The sequence below is a fragment of the Sphaeramia orbicularis genome, chromosome 13 (genome assembly GCF_902148855.1).
Source record: "Sphaeramia orbicularis chromosome 13, fSphaOr1.1, whole genome shotgun sequence".
NCBI lineage: Eukaryota > Metazoa > Chordata > Actinopteri > Kurtiformes > Apogonidae > Sphaeramia > Sphaeramia orbicularis.
The window spans coordinates 10,836,371-10,851,039 of record NC_043969.1 but is presented as its reverse complement, the minus strand read 5'-3'; positions in this window follow the sequence as shown (position 1 = coordinate 10,851,039).

Here is a 14,669-nt window from a genome sequence, read left to right as displayed (position 1 = left end):
ATTAGTTTTTGTGTAATGAGTGGTCAAATGTAACATTTTAGAAGTTCATGATGGATAAAATCTCAAATTTGTCATTCTCTGTAACATGCAATTATAAATTTTAAGTAAATATTTTCACATTTCTTAGGGCTATAGATTCCTGTGAAATGATTCTGAAAATTTCAGACCTGTAGCTCTTGTTCAGAAGTTATAGAAGCCTGAAAACAGCCGAAAATTTCAAGTCTTAATTTTGGTTGCAATTTTAGGGTACCCGCTACTTACTTCAAATGGTCATAACTTTGGAATTATTTACAATAAAGCCTTGAAATTTTGTTTTTCCATCATATATAATGTACTAGAAGTATGTAAAAATTTAGAAAAATCTGAGAGGGTCAGGTGGGGACCACTTGATGAAATTTTATGGAATGACCCCTGTGACTAATGGATGAGAGCATATTGAAACCAAGAGAAGACCAAGACCTTTAGGGACTGAGACCAGGACCGGAAAAGACCCACAGCAACAGTCCAAAGGAAACCAGATATTTCATAGAGATATGAAATAGTCTAACCAGTTCATTTTCTTCACATAAATACTGAAATAACACTCACTTTTAAGGATTAAGCCACTGCAGAAAGGACTGTTTGTGTATTTTCATTTTACTCAAGCACTCAATCATCTAGTGTGTGTCTGACAGTAAGCATTAAAGACGACACACAGAAAGTAAACTGGTAATAATGTAATATGGGTCTATTTGATCTACTACTATGAAAGGGAAACTTGACAAGTAAATGGTTGCATTTGAAGCAAAAAGTGGTTTTACATCAAACCACAGTAACATCATTAGCAAATAAATGACACCATATACAGGCAGATGTAGGAAGAGATGAGGACATTAAAACACAGTAAATCTACAGCTGATTCTAAGATGAGACCTTCAGAAACTGGTGCTGAGGCGAGTCTCTACAACACTGTTGTGTGGTAAAATGATGCTAGTTTTATATCATTATTATGATTCTATATGGATATTGTGATGTCTGTCTGTCTTCTGTCTGTCTGTAACTCTGTGACACCTGTTGGAGTCCTCCTCAAAGATCCTCTCGATGCAGATCTGTGTTCTACCTTTGAGGGTTCTTCACCACTGGGAGAGGGGGGTCTTTTTACCTCCACCATGAGATATTGTGATCACTTTGCTTTGTTTGTTTGTTTGTTTGTTTGTTTGTTTGTTAGCAAGATAACTCAAAAAGTTATGGAGGGATTTGGATGAAAATTTCAGGAAATGTTGATGCTGGTGCAAGGAACAAATGATTAAATTTTGGGGGGGTGATGCGGGGGGGGGGGGGGGGGGGCACACACGACTGATCTGCCTTGGTGGAGGTCTGCGCTCTCCGAGTGCTTTTCTAGTTAACATTGTTGTCATTTTAATTCCAAATGAAGGTGGCTATTGCCCTAATAAAACAAAATACACCTGTACTGAATGAAAATATCTGTCAACATGATCAGTTTCTTTCTGATCAGGAAGAGTCAGAATCTCAGAGAGTATATTTCAATTGAATTTCTAAATATACTATATTGTATAGCATGAAGTACTGTAGTTTGGGTCCATTTTGGATACTTTTTTTTTTTCTTTGAGTTTATTCACGAGTCATACTGAAACTACTCAGCATGGTGGATATGATTGATCGGCATGAGAGTCTGCTTACATATTCTTTTATTTATTTATTTTTGCTTTTCTTTAATTCATTATTTTATTTTTGTACAGTACCTCTGGGCACAATGAAAAACAAGTGGTGCCAGGCCCAACAAACCCCGCCCCTCGCACGCATTGTAGCTTATTTCGGCATGAATCCAGCTGATGTCATCGTGTCTATGCATGTGCTGATGTCAGCATATCAATTGCCTCTATATATTTGCCAAGTTTGAAGTAAACTGAAACAAAATTGATGTTATTTATAATTGGTAAATGGGAGACGAAAAAATATTTTAAAAAACAAAATACACCTGTACTGAATGAAAATATCTATCAACATGATCAGTTTCTTTCTGTTCAGGAAGAGTCAGAATCTCAGAGTATATTTCAATTGAATTTCTAAATACATTATATTGTATAGCATGAAGTACTGTAGTTTGGGTCCATTTTGGATACTTTTTTTTTTCTTTGAGTTTATTCACGAGTCATACTGAAACTACTCAGCATGGTGGATATGGCTGAAAGGCATGAGAGTCTGCTTACATATTCTCTTATTTATTAATTAATTTATTTTTGCTTTTCTTTAATTCATTATTTTATTTTTGTACAGTACCTCTGGGCATAACGAAAAACAAGTGGTGCCAGGCCCAACAAACCCCGCCCCTCGCACGCATTGTAGCTTATTTTGGCATGAATACAGCTGATGTCATCATGTCTATGCATGTGCTGATGTCAGCATATCAATTGCCTCTATATATTTGCCAAGTTTGAAGTAAACTGAAACAAAATTGATGTTATTTATAATTGGTAAATGGGAGAAGAAAAAATATTTTAAACAACAAAATACACCTGTACTGAATGAAAGTATCTATCAACATGATCAGTTTCTTTCTGATCAGGAAGAGTCAGAATCTCAGAGTATATTTCAATTGAATTTCTAAATATACTATATTGTATAGCATAAAGTACTGTAGTTTGGGTCCATTTTGGATACTTTTTTTTTCTTTGAGTTTATTCACTGAAACTACTCAGCATGGTGGATATGATTGAAAGGCATGAGAGTCTGCTTGCATATTCTCTTATTTATTTATTTATTTTTGCTTTTCTTTAATTCATTATTTTATTTTTGTACAGTACCTCTGGGCACAATGAAAAACAAGTGGTGCCAGGCACAACAAACCTCGCCCCTCACATGTTTTGTAGCTTATTTTGGCATCGATCCAGCTGATGTCATCATGTCTATGCATGTGCTGATGTCAGCATATCAATTGCCTCTATATATTTGCCAAGTTTGAAGTAAACTGAAACGAAATTGATGTTATTTATAATTGGTAAATGGGAGAACAAATTTTTTTTTAAAAATTCAGAAAAAATTTGAACTTTGACCTACTTTTCCCAGATGTAATCACATCTATTCTGGATCATTGGCAATCCATAAACCTGATGAATTCAACCGGTGGTTTTGCTGCTACAGGCGTGAAATTTCACCCATTATAAGTAAATGGGGGGCGGGGGGGGGTGTTAAAAATTCATTAAAAATTTAAACTTCGACCTATTTCCCCCAAAATGTAATGACATCTATTCTGCGTCACTGGTAATCTATAAACCAAATTTGGTATGAATTCAACCAATTGTTTGGCTGTTACAGACATTTGAAATTTTGCTAATCATAAATAAATGGGGGAAAAAAGATTTTAAAAATTCATAAAACATTTGAATTTTGACCTTCTGTTCCCAAAATGGAACCACATCTGTTCTGCGTCACTGGCAATCTATAAACCCAATTTGGTACAAATTCAGCCAATAGTTTTACTGCTATAGTGTTAACAAACAAACAAACAAACTGAACCAAAAACAATACCCTGTGCCTCCCCTTCAAGGGGCGTGTAGAAGCCAATAATGTAATAACAACCGATAACGCAATAATGGCCGATAACGTAATAAATTTGCCATTTTTAAAATGTAATGGGCCAAAAACGTAATATCTGGCCAATAACGTAATAAAAGTCCTGAACCAATAACGTAATAGCTTTTGGCCAAAAACGTAAAAACCAGCTGAAAAAGTTATAACGTTACTGGCCAAAAGTTATGACATTATTGGTTCAGGACTTTTATTACATTGTTGGCCAGATATTACGTTACTGGCTTATTATATTTTGAAAATGGCAAATTTATTACGTTATCGGCCGTTATTACGTTACAGGCTGTTATTACATCATTGTTGCATATTAAACATGTGTAACTCATGACAGGCCATTGACCCTCATGAACATCCGATCTCAATATATTTGGAAACCTATGGGAAGTTTTTCTTGGTCCGCTTTACTACCACTACTGAAAATGATGAGAGGAAGTTTTTTTTGGCAGAACAGTGTTCATTCATGCACAGACTGAGAGACTTAGAAAATCTACACTGTTGTCCAAAAAGCTGGAATAAAACATTTTTACCTTTTCTATGAAATGATTGTGACAATGTGATTTATTCTTGATAGATAAAGTCTAACTGTGACTCGGTATGTATCGGTATCATTGTTAAGTGGTCAAAGGTAATTAATTATGAGTATAAATATGAATAAAAAGAGGAATGTGTCTGAAAACAAAATTATTCCAACTTTATGGGCAACAGTGTATTTCAGCTAAGAATTATTCCTGGTCTGTTGAGGACTGTCAGAAGTACCTTATGTGGACTCTTTCTGTAGTTTTATCCCTCCTTTTGTCACCCATGTGTAGGTCGTATTCTGTTCTGATTTATTCACTTAATTTGTTATAAATGCATTTAGTTAATTCTTACAAACACTAGTAATCACACTTTGAAAAACGGGAATTTATCCCCTGAAGACCTAGTGCTATTTCCCAAAGGATTTTTTTCTCTATTTTTAACCTTTCTTTAGTAATTTATCAAGATTTATTCTAATATTATTCTCAGTATCTTGTATTTTCATGTGAAAATCAGGTATTTTCCTATATTTAATTCACTGATCATGTAGATGTTCATAAAAGCTGAAATGAAAGTTGAGTGATATCATATCAAAAACAGAGAAAATGGAAGAAAAAGTGAATTTTTCAGTAAAATGTATCATTAATTGAGCATAAAACAAATGTGTCCATCCACTGTCATTGATCAAAGTCCATGAGTTTTATTTATTTATATATTTATTATCGGTTTATTTAATAGGGAACATGCACATTTATGAACACTGCTGTATAAAAAATACACCCATGTAAATATGCCAGAATTAGTAAAAATAATTACTTTTCATCTGCAGCCCCTAGGTAGGTGACAGAAACAAAAGATAAAACAGCCAACATTAATACATCACTCGTTCGCTATAAATTTAAAAAATTAAAAATACACATAATGATGACACAGGCATCATCAAAACAAACAAACAGACAAACAAATAAAAAAAACAAAACAAATAGACATAGGATGATCACGGGAGCATTAGCCTATACATTCACCTCTATACTTACATACAACTAAACAGAGAAAGTGTGTGGGTGATGAAATGTATGTCAGTTAAAACGTTGTAGAAGATGACAGTGTTTCCATGGTAACTACAGAGCCTCTGAACGTCCAAATGGGTCATGTCTGATGACCATGAAAAGATGACAAACTGCATTTTGCACCAATTATTTACATGGATTGATAGGATTAGTGGATCAACAGGTATTAACCCTTCCATGCATGAATTATGAGAACCTTAATCAAGATTTTTTTTCCTGAGTGTTTTTATTCCTCTTAAGGCATGAAAAAAAAAACAATGTGATTGAATTTTTTTTTTTTTTTTTTAAATCAACCTGTTTTTCATGGAGTTACAAAAATGTCCACTCAGCTACACCATGAATTTTATTCTTGAAGCAAAGAAACATGTATTTAAAACCCAATATCATAAAGTGATATGAAAACAGTGAAATGAAACCATGTTTAATGCAGCTAATCTGATGTTTTCTCACATTTTAACATATTCTAATACTAGTTATTACTCACTTCATGGAGATAATATGCAAAAAATAAATATTAACAATTGATTTCCACTCAAGAACAGCAAAGTTACAATAATGGTATGAATTGGAGTTTATGAGATGATGCATAAGTGTCCACTGTGTTGGCTGATATGGAACTAAAACAACAAAACCCATGAATATACAAGATTAAAGCTGTAGAGTAACTGTCCACTGTAGTGACCACTATGCATGAAAGGGTTAAACATATTAAATCAGTAGATGCTTTTGTTTGCCAGTGGATGTTTGGCAAATCACTTCAAATTAAAGCCCCACACTGAGAGCACAGCAATAAATTCTTTAAGACAGGATTTAAAACATGAAGAAAAAAAAAAAAAAACACCAGTACAATCACAATCTCCTTCAAATGATTTGGATTGTCCAAATGGAAAAAATAAAAATCTAAACACTTAAATCCCACAGCATCAAATCGAGCCAGGACTGGAGTGCTGACAGCTAAAGAGGCAACAGAAAGAAAGTGTGTGGGATGGTCTTCGAAAACAATCGGTCTAATGCAATGGAACTGCAGCCAGGAGTGGATGGCAAAATGACCGAGGTTAAGGCCGTTCCTTATCTTAACTCTTTAGTATGCTAATCTATGTCCAGCTATTTGATTGTTCCGTTAAGCAGCTGTACTGGCCACAGAGATCAATAATGTCACACTGTCTTGCCTGTATTGAAAAGCAGTCAAGAGGTTTGTTCAGCCAGCATTTAAGGTGGCAGCCTCTTCCTGTGATTACAAAGTCCTTTTTGAGGGTTAGGTCTCAAAAAATGGGACACCCAGTTGAAAGACTATAATAACTGTCCAGTGAAATTCAGTCCAGCAGCCAATACTGAGGCTGTTTTATATAAGTAAAATGCACCTTGTGGCTTTTATACTTTAGAGTTGAAGCAACTCTGTACCCTGTTTTTTGTTGTTTTTTTTTTAACCTTATTAACCCTGTCATGCATGAATTATGAGAACCTTAGACAATATTTTTTTCTTAAGTGATTTTATTCTTCTTTAGGCATGAAAAAAACAATGCAATTGAAAATTTTTTATGAACCTGTTTTTCATGGAGTTACAAAAATGTCCACTCAGCTGGACACCATGTGTTTAATTTTTGAAGCAAAGAAACATGTATTTAAAACCTATCATCAGAAAGTGATAAACTGTGTGAAAACTATGAAATAAAGACATTTTTAATGCTGTTAATCTGATATTTTCTCATATTTTAACATACTCTAATACTAGTTATTACTCACTTCATGGAGATAATTCGCAAAAAAAAAAAAAAAAAAAAAAAAATAATAATAATAATAATAATTTGTTTAAGAAAACTGTTAATTACAGGCTAACAACAATTAGCAATCGATTTAGACTAAAACATGTTACTGCAGATCAGGTTTACCAAGAACAGCAATAACAATATGAATGTCAGTGTTTGTGATGGTGCATAAGCATCTACTGTGTCGGCTGATATGCAACTAAAACAACAAAACCCATAAATATACAAGAGAACAGCTGGAGAATAACTGTCCACTGTAGTGACCAGTATGCATGAAAGGGTTAATTCTCTTTTATATCGTTGCATTCTGTATTGGTCTGAGCATCCTAATTTCATTGCACGTGTAATGACAAATTCTATTCTATTCTATTCTATTCTATTCTATTCTATTCTATTCTATTCTATTCTATTCTATCCCATGAAGACCCAGAGGTACTTTTATGGCAGTTTCCAAATTAATTTTTCTCTATTTTTAACCTTTCTTAAGTGATTTATTACCATTTCTTGCAATATAATCCTCTTATGTTTGAGTTTTTTCAGTATAAATTATGTATTTTCCTATACTTAACCCTTTCATGCATAGTGGTCACCACAGAGGACAGTTATTCTATACCTGTTCTCTTATATATTCATGGGTTTTGTTGTTTTAGTTCCATATCAGCCAACACAGTGGACACTTATGCACCATCCCATAATACACTGGCATTCATACCATTACTGTAACTTTGCTGTTCTTGATAAACCTGATCTGTAGTAACATGTTTAAGTGTAAATAAATTGCTATAAAAATTGGAAATATGATAAAATGTGAGAAAACATCAGATTAGCTGCATTAAAAATGTTTTTATTTCATAGTTTTCACACAGTATATCACTTTCTGATCTTGAGTTTTAAATACATGGTTCTTTGCTTCAAAAATTAAACACATGGCGTCCAGCTGAGGGGACATTGTTGGAACTCCATGAAAAATAGGTTAATTAAAAAAAAATTCAATTGCATTCTTTTTTCCTGCCTAAAAAGAAATAAAAACACTCAGGAAAAAACATCTTGACTAAGGTTCTCATAATTCATGCATGAAAGGGTTAATTCACTGGTAATGTTGATGTTCATAAAAGCTCGGAGCAAATTCAAAGGTTATTATATCAGAAATAGAGAAAACCAAAGAAAAAGTGACTTTTTTCTGTAAAATATACCATTAACTGAACTTAAACCCATTATCTCCATCCACTGTCATTGATCCAACTCCATGGGTTTTACTGGTGAATTAATGCTGTAGAAGATGACGGTGTTTCCATGTTCACTACAAAGCCTCTGAATGTCCAAATGGGTCATATCTGATGACTGTGAAAAGACGACAAACTGTATTTTACACCAGTTATTTACATGTATTGATAGAATTAGTGGATCAACAGAGATTTAACTTTTTGTATCAGTATATGATTTTGGTCACCAGTGGGATGTTAAGGTTTATATGGGCTATTGTATTATATTATAGTGTATTCTATTGTATTGTATTGTATTGTACTGTATTGTATTGTATTTAAAATTTTGCACTGCAACTCTTACTTGTATGTTTTATGTATATATGTGTATGTTATATGTATGTTTTATATTTTTCGATTTTATGTGTTGTTTTCTTACTTGCTGTTTTAATCACCTTTTACACATTTCTTTTATAATGTTTTAAATGTGTTTCTTTTTCCCTGTCGTATTTCAATGTGCTGTGTGAAGCACCTTGAATTGCCTTGTTGCTGAAATGTGCTATACAAATAAACTTGCCTTGTATTGTATTGTATTGTATTATATTGTATTCTATTCTATTCTGTGGATACGCTGTTTTTATTACTAACATTATTGGTCCTACGGTGGTGCAGTGGTTAGCACTCATGCCTCACAGCAAGGTCCTGGGTTCGATTCCAACTCCAGTCGATGTGGGGGGGGGCTTTCTGTGTGGAGTTTGCATGTTCTCCTTGTGTTTGCGTGGATTCTCTCCGGGTACTCTGGCTTCCTCCCACCATCCAAATACATGCACTGATAGGTTAACTGGTTAATCTAAATTGCCCATAGGTGTGTATGTGAGAGTGACTGTTTGTCTCTACATGTTCAGCCCTGTGATGAACTGGTGACATGTCCAGGGTGTACCCCGCCTTCACCCATAAGTAGCTGGGATAGACTCCAAGTGACCCCCTTGACCCTAGTGAGGATAAAGCAGGTTCAGAAAATGAATGAAGGAATTATTGGTCCTTCATTTAAATGTGTTTTTAAAGGTATACTGTAAATGTTGTATATCAAATATGGCACAAACTATGCTTCCTGTAAAGTGACAGATGAGGAAGAATGTTGCAGCTACAGTCATTTTTATACCACACCGTCCTTCATTTATGTACACTGTTACTCTGTTTTAGCTCTGCACACTTAATTCATGAGCTGTACACTATTGTATGTTTGTTGGACAATAACATATAAGCCTGCACTTTAAAGACTGATTGCGTTGAAGCTCATCATTTGCATTAGAAAGGTCAAAGTAATTGTGAAAAGTCAGTGAGATTAGCATATAGTCAACAAACTGCAATTTATCCAAGAACAATTAAGGTAAAAGCCAAACACTATACCATCAAATGTAACATAAAAGACTGTAATCAGTTAGTCATCATGGAGGTGAGAGAGGTCGGTCATTAGTGGCATTCAACACAGACTGAACACAAAACACAAAATAATGCACTAGTGCTACAGCTGTTTTTCAGTCTAACATCTCAAACTGCACTTGTTCAGCGTTGTAAGAGGGGAGTATTACATTCAGACTGCAGGGATAATCATGTTACTGCAAAGCACTTATTACCTGCCAAGTGCAATGTGCCCCTTTTTTTTCACCATCAACACCAGATAGTTGTAGCTGAAAATGAACAAACTACTCTGGAAAAAAATAAATAACTGATGGATATTGAGCTCTCGACTTTCTGTCTTGCAGACATTCATGCCTACATTAAACTGCAATTCATCCCTTTGCTGATCATTAATCACTCCAGTGTTTGCAGACTCAACAGGAAACAAATGATTTGGACCAGTGCGGTGACGGTGGGATCGCTTCAGAAAAGCTGCACATCTGTTTGAAGACCAAAAGTGACAAATACAGGAATTGCCAGGTGTTTGTTTATGTATGTATGTATGTATGTATGTATGTACGTATGTGTGTATGTATGTACGTATGTGTATGTATGTATGTAAGTATGTATATATATGTGTGTATGTGTGTGTGTATGTATGTATGTATGTATGTATGTATGTATGTATGTATGTACGTATGTGTGTATGTATGTACGTATGTATGTATGTATGTATGTATGTAAGTATGTATATATGTATGTGTGTATGTATGTATGTATGTATGTATGTATATATGTATGTGTGTATGTATGTATGTATGTATGTATGTATGTATGTATGTATGTATGTATGTATGTATGTATGCATGTATGTATGTATGTGTGTATGTATGTATGTATGTATGTATGTATGTATGTATGTATGTATGTAAGTATGTGTGTATGTATGTATGTATGTATGTATGTATGTATGTATGTATGTATGTATGTAAGTATGTGTGTATGTATGTGTGTATGTATGTATGTATGTATGTATGTATGCATGTATTTATGTATGTATGTATGTATGTATGTATGTATGTATGTATGTATGTATGTATGTATGTATGTATGTATGTATGCATGTATGTATGTATGTATGTGTGTATGTATGTATGTATGTATGTATGTATGTATGTATGTATGTATGTATGTATGTAAGTATGTGTGTATGTATGTGTGTATGTATGTATGTATGTATTTATGTATGTATGCAAGTATGTATGTATGTATGTATGTATGCATGTATGTATGTATTTATGTATGTATGCAAGTATGTATGTATGTATGTATGTATGTAAGTAAGTAAGTATGTATGTATGTATGTATGTAAGTATGTGTGTATGTATGTATGTGTGTGTGTGTGTGTGTGTGTGTGTGTGTGTGTGTGTGTGTATGTATGTATGTATGTATGTATGTATGTATGTATGTATGTATGTATGTAATGGAAACGTACTATATTGCATGACATACATATTGCATTTAACCTTAAAACTAAACGGTCAGAGAACATTTTTCTCTTCATTTCTTGCTGAAATGCAGTGCTTCCTTGCTTCGTCCTGGTCTCTGTTATCAGACAGCTGAGCACAATAACCTGAAAATTAAAGGTTTCCCAGTAAAACTAGGTGTTCAAGAAAAGGCCTCTACATCTGACACAGCAGCTTTCACAGTCACACAGGTGTTTGGCCCTGACCGACTGAGTGAAGACTGATGATAATGATGATGATGATTTGCAAAGATATTAAAGACATTCTCTCAGCTATAGACAAATCATATAAATATTCTAGTGGTACTGTAACAAATACCCAAGTACAGAATGAAACAGAATTGACCTTATTGTGATTAATGTACTTTACCACTACCAGAGGAGGAATATAAAAGCAAATGAATAATGGGTCAATAATGTAAAGTGCTCTGAGTGCCCAAAAAAGCACTATAGAAATCTAATCCATTATCATTATTATTATTAATATTATTATCATTAATTGTTTGATTAAACAACTGATCCACGATTCTGTTCAGCTACGAGTGTCCACTTGTGGGTGTGGAGAAGAAGATGGCATTAAGTCCAGCCATCACATTTGGGTTTCTTTATGGATGCTGCTATATAAATTTTTGTGCTGTTTTTTTTTTTTTTTCCCAACCTTTCCTGAACACCAAACTCTCCCAAATGCAACAATTTCATCTAACAATTAAAACAAAACATGATAAATGTATAGAAATGAACCTAAATGACAACAGGATGACAATATGAGTCTATAAGAGATTAGGGGTAGGAGTATATAATGGCTAAAATTTGCTTAGAGGTCTTATTTCTGTCTTTGTGCATAAGAAATCAATCTAAGTGAATCCCCAAAGGAACTTTGTGTTGGTAAATGCAAGTTATGCAAATTTACAGGATTTCAGTTCTGTTGCAACATGTTGACGGTCATATGAACTATGTTTTCAGCTCAAAAATGTCCAATTTCATCACAATTAATGCTATATTTTCATGTCACAAATGGTCAAGTTCTATTTTAACTGAATTTACCTGAAAACAAATATTCTATTCTTTCAGATTCCCCAGTTTTTCTTACAAGATTCTATCCGACATATCACGTTTTATTTTTACAGGTTCAATATGGAGTATGGTGCTGATCCATCCTGCTTATGTTACGCCAATACATACATTAAGAATGTCACACGTCACTTCTTAAATCAACAGTTTTCTAATAATAAGCATTTTTATAAAGAAATAACAATTCTATATTGTTATTTACTCTTTAGTATGATGATAAACTATACAATAAATAATTCTGATCCTAGTTTTTGCACAGGGATCATTAGTGTAAACGGTGACATGGCTGCAAAACATCAGTATGATGGGATCTGTAACAACCATGTCACATCCGTCCACTGCCACATTTTGTGTTTTTGTGTCAGCTGTTATTGTTTTAGATCCACAATACTAACATTTATGAATAAGAGGAGAATTAGCAATAGTAAGTATATAAGTTTTTTACTAATAAAGTACTGATACTTACCAGAGCATCATGGGTAATGTCACGTCCGTCCACCAGCAAAAGTTTTCACATACACATGCTATTCAAAATCCAATATTTCTGAAAATATAGCTTCCACTGTCAAATAATATCAGTAGTCTGTGCACAAATGGATTAGCATTATTTCAACACAGTTCTATGCATTTCTTACAACTTTTTTTTTTTTTTTGACAAAAATGGCCACTCATTTGACCCCCTAAGTAAATTTTAGCCGACAAGTTTGTACTTCCTCCTACTCCTTTTCCAGCATGTTTAATTTTATTTATCTTAATTTATTTCTCTTTTGTTTACTTATCAACCTTTTAACATTACTGATATTTTCTTGTTTGGTTTTGTTTTAATTTCACTGTCTACATGTTCAAAATAAAGATTTAAATAACTAAATAAATATTCATTATGTTCACTTAGTCCTCCAAAGGATCACCGTGTTGTTAGAGCTGTTTTTATCCCAACTACCAATGGATGTGTTGCCAGTTCATCACAGGGCAATATGAGAATAATATGTATTCATTTGACTAAAATTCAAGTGTGTTCATGTACATTTGGATGAGTGTGTGACTGTAAATGACACAGTAAGGCATGAAATCCCTTCAGTCTAGAAATATCTGAAAAATAAAAATACCTGAACAAGGCATGGAAAATTGAATCCAGTCATCTGAATAGTCCCTTTCTTTAGTACATTTTTTTTTCCTGCCTTACATGAGTAAGCTGTTGCCATGGTAGTTCAGATGAAGCAGGAATGATAATTGTTTCGCCATCGCAGTGTGTAAATTATTAAAACCTAGAGGGCATGAATGAGCTGAATGAGAAATAGGAAAGAAATGAGACAGAATGAGGACTTATGGATTACTGTGTTCCAACGGTGGGTTTTATGAGGTCTTTTTATGACTCTACAGTCCCACTACTGCATAGATGAGACAGATCCTTCCAGACTCCGGTCTCAGAGTATCTCGGAGCGACTGAAGCTCTGAGACTCTCGCCTGTCCTTAGACTTTTTAAGGGAATATTCAATAACATTCATAAATAGTGGAAGAGACCCATTCATGAATACTGCAACAGACAAAACAAAGATGACAGAACCGACTAGAAAACGGTGTCCTTCCCCAACTTGAACCAGTACAAATTGTTTGTAAATGCATCTATTTTTTTTAAACACACATCACTATTATTTGTATTAATTTAACTGAAAAGAGCCCTGTTGGAATGCGATGTTCAATCCCTGGTGAAACCTGGCATGCAGCTCAAATGAATCCATTAATCAACAATTTATTTTGGCAAAAACATAACTAAAAATTAAGTAGCAAAGAAAGCTGTGCATTCAAACCCAACATCAAATACTGCTGCTGCACTGTATATTGCATTAACCCTTTCATGCATGAATTGAGAGCCTTAATAAAGATTTTTTTTTTTCCTGTTTTTATTCCTCTAGGCATTAAAAAAAAACAAACAACGTGATTGAAATCTCTTTTATGAACCTATTTTTCATGGAGTTGCAAAAATGTCCACTCAGCTGGACACCATGCATTTCATTTTTGAAGCAAAGAAATGTATTTACTGATATACTGTGTGAAAACTATGAAATGAAAACATTTTTAATGCAGATAAAAATGTCTTCTCACATTTTAACATACACTAATGCTAGTCATTACTCACTTCATGGAGATAATATGCAATAAAAAAAAAAAAAAAAAAAAAAAAAATATATATATATATATATATATGTATATGTATATATATATATATGTGTGTGTGTGTGTGTGTGCGTAATCGACAGTCTATTAACAATAAGAAGCAATTGATTTACACTCAAACATGTTAGTGCAGATCAAGTTTATGAAGAACAGCAAAGTTACAGTAACGGTATGAATTGCAGTGTATGGGACGATGCATGAGTGTCCACTGTGTTGGCTGATATGGAACTAAAACAACAAAATCCATGAATATACAAGAGAACAGCTGTAGAATAGCTGTCCACTGTAGTGACCACTATGCATGAAAGGGTTAAATTAAAACTCAAACATCCCAAATAAACTGAACTCTCGATGC